Genomic DNA, 14,226 nt, shown 5'->3' with positions numbered 1-14,226 from the left:
ATCCACCAGCTCCGTGATGTCATCATGGAGGAGTGGAAGAGGATTCCAGTAGCAACCTGTGCAGCTCTGGTGAATTCCATGCCCAGGAGGGTTAAGGCAGTGCTGGATAATAATGGTGGTCACACAAAATATTGACACTTTGGGCACAATTTGGACATGTTCACTGTGGGGTGTACTCACTTATGTTGCCAGCCATTTAGACATTAATGGCTGTGTGTTGAGTTATTTTCAGAAGACAGTAAATCTACACTGCTATACAAGTTGTACACTGACTACTCTAAGTTATATCCAAGTTTTAGTTCTATAGTGTTGTCCCATGAAAAGATATAATAAAATATTTGCAGAAATGTGAGGGGTGTACTCACTTTTGTGATACACTGTATATAACCAGATCCGGTAGAGTTTCCAAGCCAAACAAAAAATACCTGGACTTAGAATGAAACTGCATTTAAGACACTACCACAAGGATACTAACGCATGGTGTAAATAATTGTCACACTTTGTTACTTAAAATTTATAGCTATTCAACTGAATTTGAATTGTTGGCTAAAACAAAAGAACCTGTGTTGCACCAAAGTCAAATGTGGATGGGACACTTTGGTTAAACATATTTTATTCTTAGGTAAACTTAGATTGGCAGTTCCATAAAAAAGTTGCACAATAAGCTTACAAGGGAGGATGTAGACAGTTGTGTTAATGTACGGTTTGGTTATATGGTGTTACCATAGAAGTTGATATCGCGAGATCTGGATGCGGTGTGGCGCGTCTCGGTTTTTGGTGGTTGTGTTGTGTGATGATACGTGCTGGATACCTCCGTGAGACCTGTTATTAATAAACACTAGTTTTGGATTTATTAAACGTCTCTTTATTAACAATAAGCTTTTTATTTTTTCTCATTTCCCCTGTGAAAAACTAAAATATAGCCTATAACCTTAACAGAATTTCAAAGATATTCCTTTGCAATACTTGATCATTTGATTGCAAACTTGTGTGTACTGATGAGACTCATTTGAACCCCAGAACATGCCAGTGTGAATGCATGGAAAACAAACTTTAATTTTCTTTCAACAATATAATACATTCTGACCGACACTATTAAGCTAAATCAGCATTGAAAATTGACTTTACTTTTAACAGCCTTCTACAATGCTGGAGCTTTTTAAAACTGAATATTCTCTTTTCAATAGAAGTGTTATTTAAATGCTATTAAATTGTTTTTGAAAAACAAATGCCCAATTAGGAGGAAAACAGCCCAATCTGGCAACAGTGGAACGCGAATATCCCGTTGGTGCTGTTAGGATGAATCTTTTGTCGAGAGTTCCTGAAGAAAGCAGTCGGGAAGTCCAGAAAGTACTCTTTAAAACACTTTATTAAGTGTAAAAATGATCTGTGAATATATATCAGAGCTAAGCCGACCGACGCTCCTTTCTCCTGCAGTATAGAAACACAACCACGTAAGAAAGAGGGCGGCGTCTAAGCCCGCCATTCTTTTAAACTAGTCTAGGCTCCTCCTCCGCCGCTGCTGTTGGAGCCAATGAAATGTGCTAAAAAACCCAGGGCTCCGCCTCCCCCCCTTCGGTAGGAGTCAGGGAGGACCTCTGCCAAGAGATCATGGCAGCCGCCATTTTGAAAGACCAGGCGGCATGAATGTCGTAAAACTTGGAAAATGCCGTAAAACTTCCCATATTGAATTTATGTTTAATAATGATGTTTAATAATGTTGTTATGTTCCAAAAATCCTAACAACCCCCCTTGAAAGCATCTTAATGCTTTCACATTAACTTTTAACTATAGGTTAGGTGTTTCTAGATTCCAGGAGATAAGGATAGCTGTCAGCAACCCCCCAATTTAACCCCTTCTGACTTACATGGCCACTGGGCTGAATTTTTACAATAAAAGGTATCTAAAAAATAAAAGGCTACCAGTTAAACTAAAGGAACCGTACCTATCGCAACAGCTCCTAACCCTAAAACAAACAAACAAACAAAAAATAGAAAATTAAATAAGAATAGGAAAACAAAATAAAGCAATTTAAAAATAGGAAATCAAAAACGAGAAAAATAAAATAAAAACAATGGGTGCGTGGCTTCTACAGGAAGTCCGTTCAGGTTGTCCTCCACCAGACGGAGCTGCAGATATTCAGAAGGGGCCCATAGCTCCTGTGTCTCTGCATGACTCCTAATGTCTTATGGATTCTCCCCTGTCGGTCTTACCTGTTTCCACAGCAGCACAAACATTTAAACGATGAAACACAGAGAATATCCCTCCTAAAAATAGCAGAGTATCAAACATATATACATTGTAAACAATCCTGAACTAACCCCTTGTGTTTTGTAGCTAAACTATGTGTGTTGCACTTAAATAGTGTTTTCAAAGATGGTCTATGTGTCTGCGAACTATATGTTTATGTTTTTCCCTCCTAGTCTAATCAAATCCTTTCTCTTCTTCTTGTTCCGGTGGCTCCTCTGGACTCGTCTTCCGCATGGTTGGTTTCGTCGGGCTTTCTGCTGTGTTTTTGTTCCCTGTAGGCAGGTCCAGTTAGTGGCACTTCTGTTCCTTGGAGTGGGTCTTCCAGTCCCCTCAGTGTCTGCCTCTGCCAGTCCTTCCAAGTCTCCTTCCTTCATCACGGTGTGTGATCAGTAGTGCTGGTCCTCTCTCCTCCTCTTGTCTGGTCGGTTTTACCTTTAATTAAGCAGAGTTAGTAGCACTTATACTGCTCGAAGTGGGTCCTCATCATCATCTACATGATATCTCGACAAATCAGCCAACACCATCTGGATAACTGGTGGATCCTGCCCCCCTCTGCTTCCTCTACTCACTATATCTATTACAATTTTTCCCATTAACACCCTGATACACGGGACACAACAACCACATACCACTAAAATTGCCGTTCCCACGCATGCTGACATCACCAAACTCGCAATAACTCCCTCCCATGGTCCAAATATCCCTTCTAGCCACTTAATCCATTCATTGTTTATCCCTGAATTTTCCTTCCATTCTCGTGACAAAGCCCTCAATCCTTCCAAAGCTCGTGTCACACTACCATCGGGTGCAGTACTATTAGGGATGAAGGTGCAACACGATGACCCCACAATCTGGCAAACTCCACCTTTTTCTGCTAACAACATGTCTAATGCCATTCTATTCTGTAAGGTCATAAGTGAAGTCTGGTCTAGCTGGTCTCTCAGTCCCTCAATGGCCTGAACACTGAAATTAACAAATCTCTGCTGATTGTAATAGAGATAGTTTATCCAGTCTACATTCTTATTGATAGTCACCCACCAAAAGAGTGCACTTTCAAACCCTGCAGCAATCTGGTTCCTAGCCTTAAATTCATCTGGGACCCCCCTTGGGACCCCTATACCATCAATCCACACGGTCTTGTCGAAGGATCCGCCAGGTTTGACCTCTCGGGTGTCTCTTCGATGGCTGTGGTGATTGGTCAGGACGTCCGCGGCATCCTCCACTCCGTGCTGCTTGTAAATTCTGAAAGGCATAATCAGAAAGACCAACGCACACTCCCCAGACCAATCCCCATGCAATCTTCGCCGGATTCTCATATCTCCACACAACCATACTAAATCCGCCCTACTGAATTTTTGTGCATTCAGCTGGATGCCTGTATAATTCCCATCACTATCCAGGATAATGGTTTCCTTACACCAACCTTCTGAAAAATGTCCCCTGTTTATCGGTCCTGGTTTGTTGCTCCTGAAACAGGTGTAATTGCCTTTATAGGCTTTGATGTTAGTGGGGGTTGGTTCCTGAGTTACTGGGTGGGACATGGATAAGTCCCCACACCCTACTGGTGCAATCTCATTGAACAATGAGATTAGGCATGTCCAATTACCTGAAATTACTGGATGAGTGGCCAAATTAGGTTTTGCAGCTGCACATACAAAACAATCTTTAACATCTATGCTCTTTACTGTAAATCTGACCCATTCTAACCACATGTTAGGCTCCTCCTCTCCAGTTTCCACCGCCAACTGATCGCGCCAGGTCATTGTTCCTGTTGGCGCTATGGCAACCGGCTGTGGCCCCTGACTACCTTCCCTTAGTTCCTCTATCTTGCCAGTTATATTGTTCGTAACTATGGTTGTCTTCGGTTTTACACACACTATGCCCAATGGGTCCTCGCCTTGTACATCTACTCCTAAGGTAAAATAGTAATTAAGTTGGGGAGAACTGTCTTTCCTCGCAACTGAAGTTTTGTGCCGAGATAGGCTCGGGGCTTGTCGTCCAAACCTAATGCATGCCCCCTTGATAAACGGACCGTTGGGTCATAATGAACTTTATAATTTGGGTTCGAATGAGTGAACACTGATCCCCAAGTGGGACAGTAGGGTTCTGGTGAGGGATAGGAGGCGCAGCCATAAATATGATGACCCCTCCACCTATTTTCTTCACCACAATCCACTACTCTGCACACATCAAACACCACATTGGTGGATCGGTTGTAATCTATCTCAATCTCGAAGCACTTGGTGGGGATTCTATGGTTTTGCTCAAGGGATCTTTTTGGTCTCGACCCCGGAGCAGTTATACTCGCAAAGTCGCACAATTCAAAAAGTCCCAGCAGGTGACACAGTCCTCTGAAAGTTAAACACCTCATGGTTATTACTGGGCTACTCCCGTATCTAAGGTCAAATCTCAATTTGTGTTATACTCCCCACCTTGGTTTGCCTACCACTTTTCCCCTTCTCCGTACCAGTCTGTCCCACCTTAAGCAGAATCAGGAATCACTCTCAAGGATGGGCGCCTGCAGATCCTGTCCAGTCCCTGCGAGGGTTCTGGTCGGAGGTTCAGCACGGACGCAGTGGCTCAGATGATACCAGTTGTTACCTTTCTTCCCTCTTACTCTGACTGCATGTGAAGTGGCTTCAGTCACTTCCCAAGGTCCGGTCCACCTTGGCTGATCCCACTTCCTTTTGTGCACCTTGATCCTGACCCACTGTCCTGGTTCCACCTCAGACAGCAATGGTACTCGTTCCTCTCCTTCTTTCGGTTTCTGGGGAGAGATACTGACAACAAACTTAGTTAAGGCTTCCATGTAATTGTCCAACTCTTCATCCCACAAATCTAACATTTTGCCTACTGCTCTATCTCGTGGCGGACCTGACATGGGTCGACCAGTCAGCAGCTGGTGAGGTGAGTAATGAGAGTCCCCCCTAGGGGAGCTCCTCATGGACATGAGCACTAATGGCAATGCTTCAACCCAAGTCATCTTGGATTTATAGCAGGCTTTGGCCAATTTGGTCTTGATTGTTTGATTGGCTCTTTCTACAATACCCTGCGAACTCGGATGATACACTGAGCCAAATTTATGGGTTATTCCCAGGGCTTTTTCCACTTCTTGTAGTTGCCTGTTGCTGAAGTGGGTCCCATTATCCGACCTGATTGTGGTAGGTACACCATACCTCTGAATCAATTCGGTCTTAAGCCATTTCACTACAGTTTTGGCATCTTCACGCCTGGCGGGTATGGCTTCCACCCACCTTGTGTATCTGTCGATCATTACCAGTAGGTAACGATAACCCTTCACCACTCTGTCTGGACCCATGTCAGTGTAATCAATAAAAATTTCCTTAAAAGGTGCGTCTGGTACTGGAAAGTTTCCGATAGGTAACCTGTAGGTTGGTTTCGGATTATTTTCCTGGCACGCCCCACACTCTCTCACATGCAACTGAACCATGTCTGCTAGATTTGGATGCCACCAATTGGCCCTAAGGTGGTGTAGCATGGTTTTTGTCCCTACATGGGTGGGACCATGGGCTTCGATTAGGAGTAGCTTTAGTACCGCTCCTGGTGCCACTATCTTACCTTCGTGATTTCTCCAGATTCCGTCCACCTCTTTCGCCCCTTTCTGTAACCAACTATTCTTTTCATACGCTCCTGCCTTCTCTTGCATCTGTCTAAGATGAGTGTCTGTAAGTTCCGGCAGACTCAGTGTCGTCAGTGCTACCAGCTGTCTTACATAACCCCCAGCTGCTTTAGCCGCTAAGTCGGCTGCATTGTTTCCCTGGGCTACCTTGGTTTTCAAATTGGAATGTCCCTTACACTTTATTATGGCTACATGCTTTGGTAGGTGTACTGCTGTTAACAGTTCCTGTAACTCAGTCATGTGTTTAATAGGGGTGCCCTGTGAGGTGACTAGGCCACGTCGGAGCCACTGAGGTCCATCTACATGTATGGCTGAGTGTGCATATGCTGAATCAGTGTAGATGTTAACCCTTTTACCAGCTGACAGCTTCAGTGCCTTAGTTACAGCAGTGATTTCTGCCAGCTGGGTGGAAGCTGGTTGTGGTATGATTCCATCCTCTACGGTCTCAAACTGTCCCTGTCTTTCACTTACCACCGCATATGAGGCCACCAACCCCTCATTGCTCTTGTAGCAGCATCCATCACAGTACAGGTCCATGTCTCTTTCTCCTAGAGGTTCGGTGCTCAGTTCCTCCCTAACCCTTAGCGCTTTGCTAGCTACTAATTCACAAATGTGTAACTCATCTTCGTCTACTCTACCAGGAAGTGTGCTGGTCATGTTAACAGTTTTTGCGGGTGCAAAGGTGATACTTGGTTGAAGCAGGGTGTCACTAATCTTTGAACGCCTAGCATTAGATAGTGTAAACGCAGCTGAGGTCAAGAATGCTACCACCCCATGCGATGTGTTGATTACCAAAGGATGACACATAACAATGTGGGCTGTTTTGTCCACTGCTGTGGCTAATGCTGCCAAATGTTTAGTACATTGTGGTTGTCCCTGTACTACAGGATCCAATTTTGAGCTATGGTATTGGAGAATTTGTCTTTCCCCATTGCTCCCCCCTTTCTGAAAAAGAACAGCATTTACAATGCCCTCTTTTTCAGAGACATCCAGATAAAAAGGTTTAGTGTAGTCAGGGGACTGCAGATGCTCTGCAAGTGCGAGTGCTTGTTTTACTTCTACAAAACTGGCTTCCAGGCTGGTACTCCACTCAATTAGAGCAGTGAGGTTACGTTGACCCAATCTGGTCACTTCAGCCCTCAGTGGTGAGGTTAAGCCTGTGTAATTTGGGATGTAATTTCTACTATATCCCGTCAGACCTAAAAAAGATAGCATCTGGCTGACTGTTTTAGGTTTAGGGAAGGCTCTGATCGTTTGTACAGCTTTCATAGTCAATGTGTGTCCCTTTGGAGAAATACAACGACCTAAGAAGGTGACAACGGGTCGACAAACCTGTAATTTGGATTTGTTGACTTTGTATCCTGCTTGTGCTAGCCTACAAAGGACCGTCTGGGTGTCTGTCAGGCCGGTGCGTGAGTCAGTGCAGGCAATAAGTAGGTCGTCTACATACTGAATTAGTGCTGTGTCAGTGTCAAGCAATTGGTCAGTCAGCAGCTGGGAAAGATCTTGTTTCAGACACTTGTTAAAAATACCGGGACTGTCCTTGTAACCTTGTGGTAATCTAGTGTAGGTGTATTGTTGTCCCCGATATGTGAAAGCAAAAATGTTTGCTAAATGTGATGGTACTGGTATGCAGAAGAAAGCGCTGGCCAAGTCAATAACTGTGAAGAACTTGTGTTCAGGGGTCAAGTTCTGTAGTGATCTGTAGGGGTCTGGGACAGGTATGCTTTCAGTGACAGTCACCTGATTGATCAGTCTCAAGTCATGTACCATCCTGTATTCGTCCTTGTCCGGCTTTTTAACTGGAAGTATGGGTGTGTTCCAATTTGATTGGGTTGGGACTAAGACACCAGTATCCAATAGGCCTTGTATAGTGGGGGCAATGCCAGTCTCCGCCTCAGCAGAGAGTGGGTATTGCCTTTTATATACGACCTCCGCCTCAGGTTTCAGAGAAATAGGGGCAACATGATGTTTTACATGCCCTACGTCTATTTTGGAGGTGGTCCATAAAGAAGTAGGGACAGTCTTTAGCATCTGATCAGCCAGGTGGTGATCTGTGTGTTCTCGTCCATGGTGACGTGGGAGGGAAACCTGTTCATAATGTACATTGTCCACACACTTACAGTCAATTTTCCAATACTTACTGTCCTGAGTTCGTGACAGATATGGAACGTCCGTCGGTGCATATGTCAGGGTCTGTGCAAGACATACCATAAAACCAAGGGATCTAGCTTCAGAACCTTTAGCCAACATCAAGGAGACATGTGGTGCCTGCGAGATGTCCGGATCCATTCTGAAGTATTCTTTCTGCTCCTGGTTTAGCTGCTGCTACTCCCTCTGGTCCTAAGAAAATGGCTACACTACACAATTGGTTATTTAATCCTTCCATGTTTTGTTTCCATAAGTCATCATAAAGGTCATCAGGGTCTCTGGTGTAGTACAAGGTACAATGGTATGGGTCTTGTGGGGGAACCAAGCAGGCTTGTGCCATCAACCAGGGTTTCCACAAGTTAAATACATACATTAAATTGGATGTGGTACCTTGTTTGTCGGGTGCGGTCAATCTAGCCCAGTAGATGTCGCAGGACTGAGGCTTTGGCTCAGAAACAGGCTGCATTACACAAATTCTGGCCTCTGGAGGAGGCTCCTGGCCTGGTAAAACTAACTTTGTACCTTGTGGGGTACAATATACAGTGGCCGATAATTTGCACAATACATCTCTGCCCAACAGACAAATAGGACAATTTGGTGAGTATAAGAAAGAATGGGTTAATTTTAGCTGTCCAATTTCCAGAACCATTGGGGTGGTGAAGTATTGGGTCTGCGTTGTTCCCGAGTATCCAACGGTGGTGATTGTGTTTGACGTAAGCGGAGGAATCCAATTGGGCTTACCAGTGATGACCGAAGCTGTAGCTCCAGTGTCAATCAAAAAGTCAAATTGCTCACCACCTACACCACAGGTGACAATTGGTTCTGGGAATATGTCACGACCTGTGGTGGACACTGGGCAGCATCAGTAAGGGCCTCCAGAGTGTCCAGGGCCCTGTGGCTGGTAGGCAGGTACTAAGGGTTGATTTGGAATTTCGGGATATGTTTGTGGTGTATGTCCCTGGGTAAACCGCGACTGCGGTGTCCCCGCAGGCTGGCTGGGGTAGGGACAATATCTTGCCTGGTGGTTTGGTTCGCCACAGTTAAAACATCCAGTCCTATCTGCTCGTCTAAACTGAGAGTGTGGCCTACGTGGACCTTCATTTCGCCTTTTATGTGGGGCTGCCCATTGCTGTACAGGAGGGTTGGGACAATATTGTGGCTGGTACTGGTGCTGGTATTGGACAGGGGCAGATTGCTGTATGTACTGCTGTGGCCTCTGCGATGTTAACGGCTGGGCGGGAGTTGCGGTTTGGGCCTGCTGTACATTATTGTTAGTAAACGTCTCACTTACCACCAATTGCTTCTTTTTACTCTTGTTATCCATTTCTGCCAGTTCTAACTTAATCAGGCGTTGTTGCATATGTTGTAGTACGTCCACCTGCTCTGACTCCTTTTTATTATGTTTGGTGATGCAATGCACCACAATGGCTGTCCACTCGTCCTCTGGTTTATTTAACAGTCCTACTACATCGTCTAGTTTGTCCTGTATAGCAGTTGGGAGTGCTTTGACAACTTGCGTCTTAAATAACAATGAGTTTACTGAATTGTGGTCATGTCGCTCTCCCATGCACTGTCTCCAGGTTTTCTGAGCTCGCCTCAAGAATTCACCTCCCTCTTCACCCTTATTCATGGTCATGCCCTCTAACGCCTGTAGGTTCTTTTGTTTGGGGTACATGCTGCGTAATGCATCCCAGACATCTCCTCTATGGCGTGAAAAAGGGGTACGAGAGGACAATGCGGTAGTTCCTAGCTGTGTTTCTATTCGCCCAAAGGGTTCCTTGTAATCCATCCTCAGCATTATGGCTCTAAGGTCGCCCATACATAAATTGTCAGCTGCGGTTACCTGTTCAAACTCCTCTATCCAAGGTTGGGCTCCTTTAATTAGGGGAGGTAAGCTATTCACTAACGATTGCATATCGCGGTGAGACCATGGGACAAAAATCTGACCTCCGGAGGCAGTTTCGATCAGTGGGAGTTGCAGGTGTTTCCCGCTTCTTAGTCTGAGTCCGTCGTCAGGGTGATTGATGGGCTGTCGGTGCATTTTGTCTAACATATAATCGTCCTCTAGGTGTTCCGAGATTGCCGAATCAATGGGGTTCACAGGTGGTGGAGTAACAGTCATGGGAAGCGCCCTATAGTCTGTACTAGGGGATTTACGTGTTGCAGTGGGTATGGCTACAGGGTGAGTCCGTGTGACGGTCAATGTGGTGGGGTGACAGTCCTGCTGGTTTACCTGGGGGTATGTCATTGGGTGGGGGTCAGTTGATGTCAAATGATAACCAGTCACTGTTATCTGTTCAGGGGGACCAGGTGGCTTGGATGTGGGGGATATGGTTGGGAGAGCTCGAAAAGAGGATCTGGTCTGGTCAGAGCCTACACTATCTTGTTCTGACTCACCACAATCACTACGATTGTCTTGAGGTGAGTGTGTAGGTACCTGTTCAGGGAATCTTACTGTGTTATTTTCAGGTCTCTGTCGTTTTGTGCCAGTTGGTGACTGTTGTAGATCAGTCAGTCTATCTATGGTTTGTTTGTGTTTCTGTCTTAGGTTAGCCATCTCGGCGTTTAAGTCGTCCAACATGGCCAAGTGTACACTTAACTGCCCTCCGGTCACTACCATCGTAGTCTCTTGGGCTTCCGGACGGTGATGTGTGGGTGAAGCAACATCCTGCTTGGTAGGGTCCGAATGCTCCCCATTCCTTAGCGACATCTGCTGGAGAGCTTTCAACATATTATTTGCATTTTCATATGGAGGAGGGGCCTTGGGCAGGGGTATTGCACCAGAATCCAAAGCGGGTGGATCAGGGACTGGTAATTTAGGTTGAGGTGTGTCAACGTTTGGAGCCACAAGGCCTTTGTTCATTTCCCTATCTGCTTTGCTTATTACAATTTTCATATGTTGTAAACATACCTTAGTTCTAGCTAATTGGTCTTGCAGTTTTATCAACTGTCGCCTGTATGCTAATGACTTCAGTAGCCCTCCTTGATCTAATCTCTCCTGTTGTACCCCAACTTCTCCCTGCTGGTATTCCAAAATTTTTAATCTTTGTGCAGCTGGAGGAACAGGCTCACTTGAAATTGGATACAATCCCCTAGTTACCCAACTACGAAATAATGTTTTATATTTCTCCCCTTCCTTGTCTCTACCTTTTGTTGGAGTGGTGTCTTTAATCCTATTAATAACTACCTGCTGCAATTGTCCTGCTGTTAGATCTCCCATTTTAGGTTACACTAATGTTATTTATTGTTAACAGGGCAGTTAACGTCAAACACGAGTGTGATGGACTGTATAACGTGTCAAGCTAAAAGGCAACACACACCAAGTTATTCACCTCAGGAGGAATTGGTCTTACTCAGAGGTGTGGAGTCGCAGATGATGTTAGTCACTCGTGACGTCACTTTAGCTCTGCCTCTTGAGGGTCGTCCAGGGCTTCCCGGTGGGATTCCTCCAATTCACTACTTACTGCAAAAAGGGACCACATACAGTATTTCTAAAGTTTATCATCAACATTTGCAATGGAAGCCTTAAACTTTTTTGGATCACGTAGCCACGTGTTTCCTGACTCCACAACCCCCACACTAGGGTTGGATGATATGGCTAAAATTTATATCACGATATGATTCCTATTTTCGGTCGACACGACACAATTCCGACATTGACACGAACAACACAAATCTCAGAAAAATTGCCAAATACAACAACATTGAAAGGCCTCCCTTGCAAACCTTTGAACCTTGCAACAGTCTACGAAATCTTACCCTTCACAACTACACAATATTTTAGAAACAGTAATATAATAGCTTTTACCTTTTACTTGTATTCAGCATTTGTATACAGAGAAAAACATGACATCACTCTCAAAATAAACATAAGCTTTGACAATATATAATCTAATATATTACCATATGTCCTAATCAGAGGTGGAAAGAGTACCAAAAAAATTGTATTCAAGTAAAAGTACTATTACCTTAATGAATCTTTACTCAATTACAAGTAAAGTTACTACTCTAAAAATCTACTCAAGTAAAAAGTAGAAAGTAACTCATTTAAAATGTACTCACAGTAAACAGTAGGGGGTCTCCTCTGTGTAATGCAAACAGGAGTGGATACAAACCTCACAACAGTAGTATTTAATTCAAATGCAATAGAAGAAACGTTGTCCTTAAATCAAATGCAATAGAAGAAACATGTTGATGCAACACTTAAAACAGTTAGGGATGTGTAATGCGTCATTTCAAATGACATAAAACTTTTTCAAACTGTATAACCACTAGCGATGTGTCGTAAAATGATTCGAATCTATGAACCGGCTCTTCTAACCGAAACAAAGGAATCGACTCTTCCGGGAGTCGCCATGTAAATACGCGGCTCTTCAAAAGGAACCGAGACAAAAGACTCGACTCCCCTACCCACATTAAAACACACTTAATAAGGTACCATAACAAATACTTCATCTTAACTCAGTTATCTTAAGAGTATAAAATTAAATTAAATTATAAAATTAACTGCAGCACTTACCCAATCCAGGCGTACAAAGACAAAGATAGCCGATGGACAAGAGATACGGCAAGCTGCGCACATAGAGCAGAAATGGCCGACGGACAGAAACACGCTGCCCATTCAGAGCCAAAATGGCGGATAGACAGAAAACTACGCTGCGTTCCCAAGACAAAAATGGCGGATAGACGGGAAACCACGCTGCATTCCCAAGACAAAAATGGTGGATAGCCAGAAAACACGCGCGTGCAAGATGGCGGACAAACAAAAGGTTACATATAAATACGCACAGAAACACTGACAAACAAACTCCCGATGTACTATTTTCGAACCGAATTTAGAATTTAAAGTAGTCTAATTAACCGAACTCCGCTCCCATAACAGTCAAGTCCGAATTTAGAATAATCTTATTGATCAAATCCCGTTCCCAGCACCGACAGATTCTTTCAAGATTAAACAGCAATCCGCTTCCATAACAGACAAGCCCGTATATAGGACAATCTTATTGATCGAATCCCGTTCCCAGCACCGACAGATTCTTTCAAGATTTCCCACACGAATTACGAATTCCGCTTCCATAACAGACAAATTCGTTAGAATTTAGAACAAACTTCTTAATCGAATCCCGCTACCATAACAGACAGATTATTTTAAGGTTTATTACAATCGAATTAGTCGAGTCCCGCTTCCATAACAGACAGACTTTCCTTTCACTCCAATAACAATGGCGCCCTTTACCATTTATTAGACCGGTCTGGTTCAGACTCAGCCATCAGGAAACACACATTTTTTAGCTTCGGCATATATTCACAGTTTTAAACTATCTAATGATACTTTAGTAATTTAATCAGACACTTACGGATTCCGAGATTCACTTTCACACTCAATACGCTAAATAATAAATGCAGCTAATATATATACAGAGAACATCTGTTTACCTTGTATAGGCGCGCCTTGTACTGAGTACAAAAGGTCCTCGGAATCTCGGTCTTTAGCTCAGTCAGCTGAATTAATTTGCTGCTACTTCAGGTTTCTACGAACCATATCCTCTGCTACCATCTGTTAGGATGAATCTTTTGTCGAGAGTTCCTGAAGAAAGCAGTCGGGAAGTCCAGAAAGTACTCTTTAAAACACTTTATTAAGTGTAAAAATGATCTGTGAATATATATCAGAGCTAAGCCGACCGACACTCCTTTCTCCTGCAGTATAGAAACACAACCACGTAAGAAAGAGGGCGGCGTCTAAGCCCGCCATTCTTTTAAACTAGTCTAGGCTCCTCCTCCGCCGCTGCTGTTGGAGCCAATGAAATGTGCTAAAAAACCCAGGGCTCCGCCTCCCCCCCTTCGGTAGGAGTCAGGGAGGACCTCTGCCAAGAGATCATGGCAGCCGCCATTTTGAAAGACCATGCGGCATGAATGTCGTAAAACTTGGAAAATGCCGTAAAACTTCCCATATTGAATTTATGTTTAATAATGATGTTTAATAATGTTGTTATGTTCCAAAAATCCTAACAGTGCCTTTACTCGTAGCGCGCCACAACTAATAAGAGGTAATATTAATAACTGGTAATATTAATAACTGGTATTAGTACTCAGTATTAGTACTTCTTCTGTAATTGTGTTGGTGGTTGACATTTATGTTGAGTATATAACTGCACTGTTTTGATGGAGAACTACTCGCTTGAGGT

This window comes from Trichomycterus rosablanca, chromosome 3, assembly GCF_030014385.1.
Source record: "Trichomycterus rosablanca isolate fTriRos1 chromosome 3, fTriRos1.hap1, whole genome shotgun sequence".
In the NCBI taxonomy this organism is placed as follows: Eukaryota; Metazoa; Chordata; class Actinopteri; order Siluriformes; family Trichomycteridae; genus Trichomycterus; species Trichomycterus rosablanca.
Note: the sequence above shows the minus strand (reverse complement) of the source record.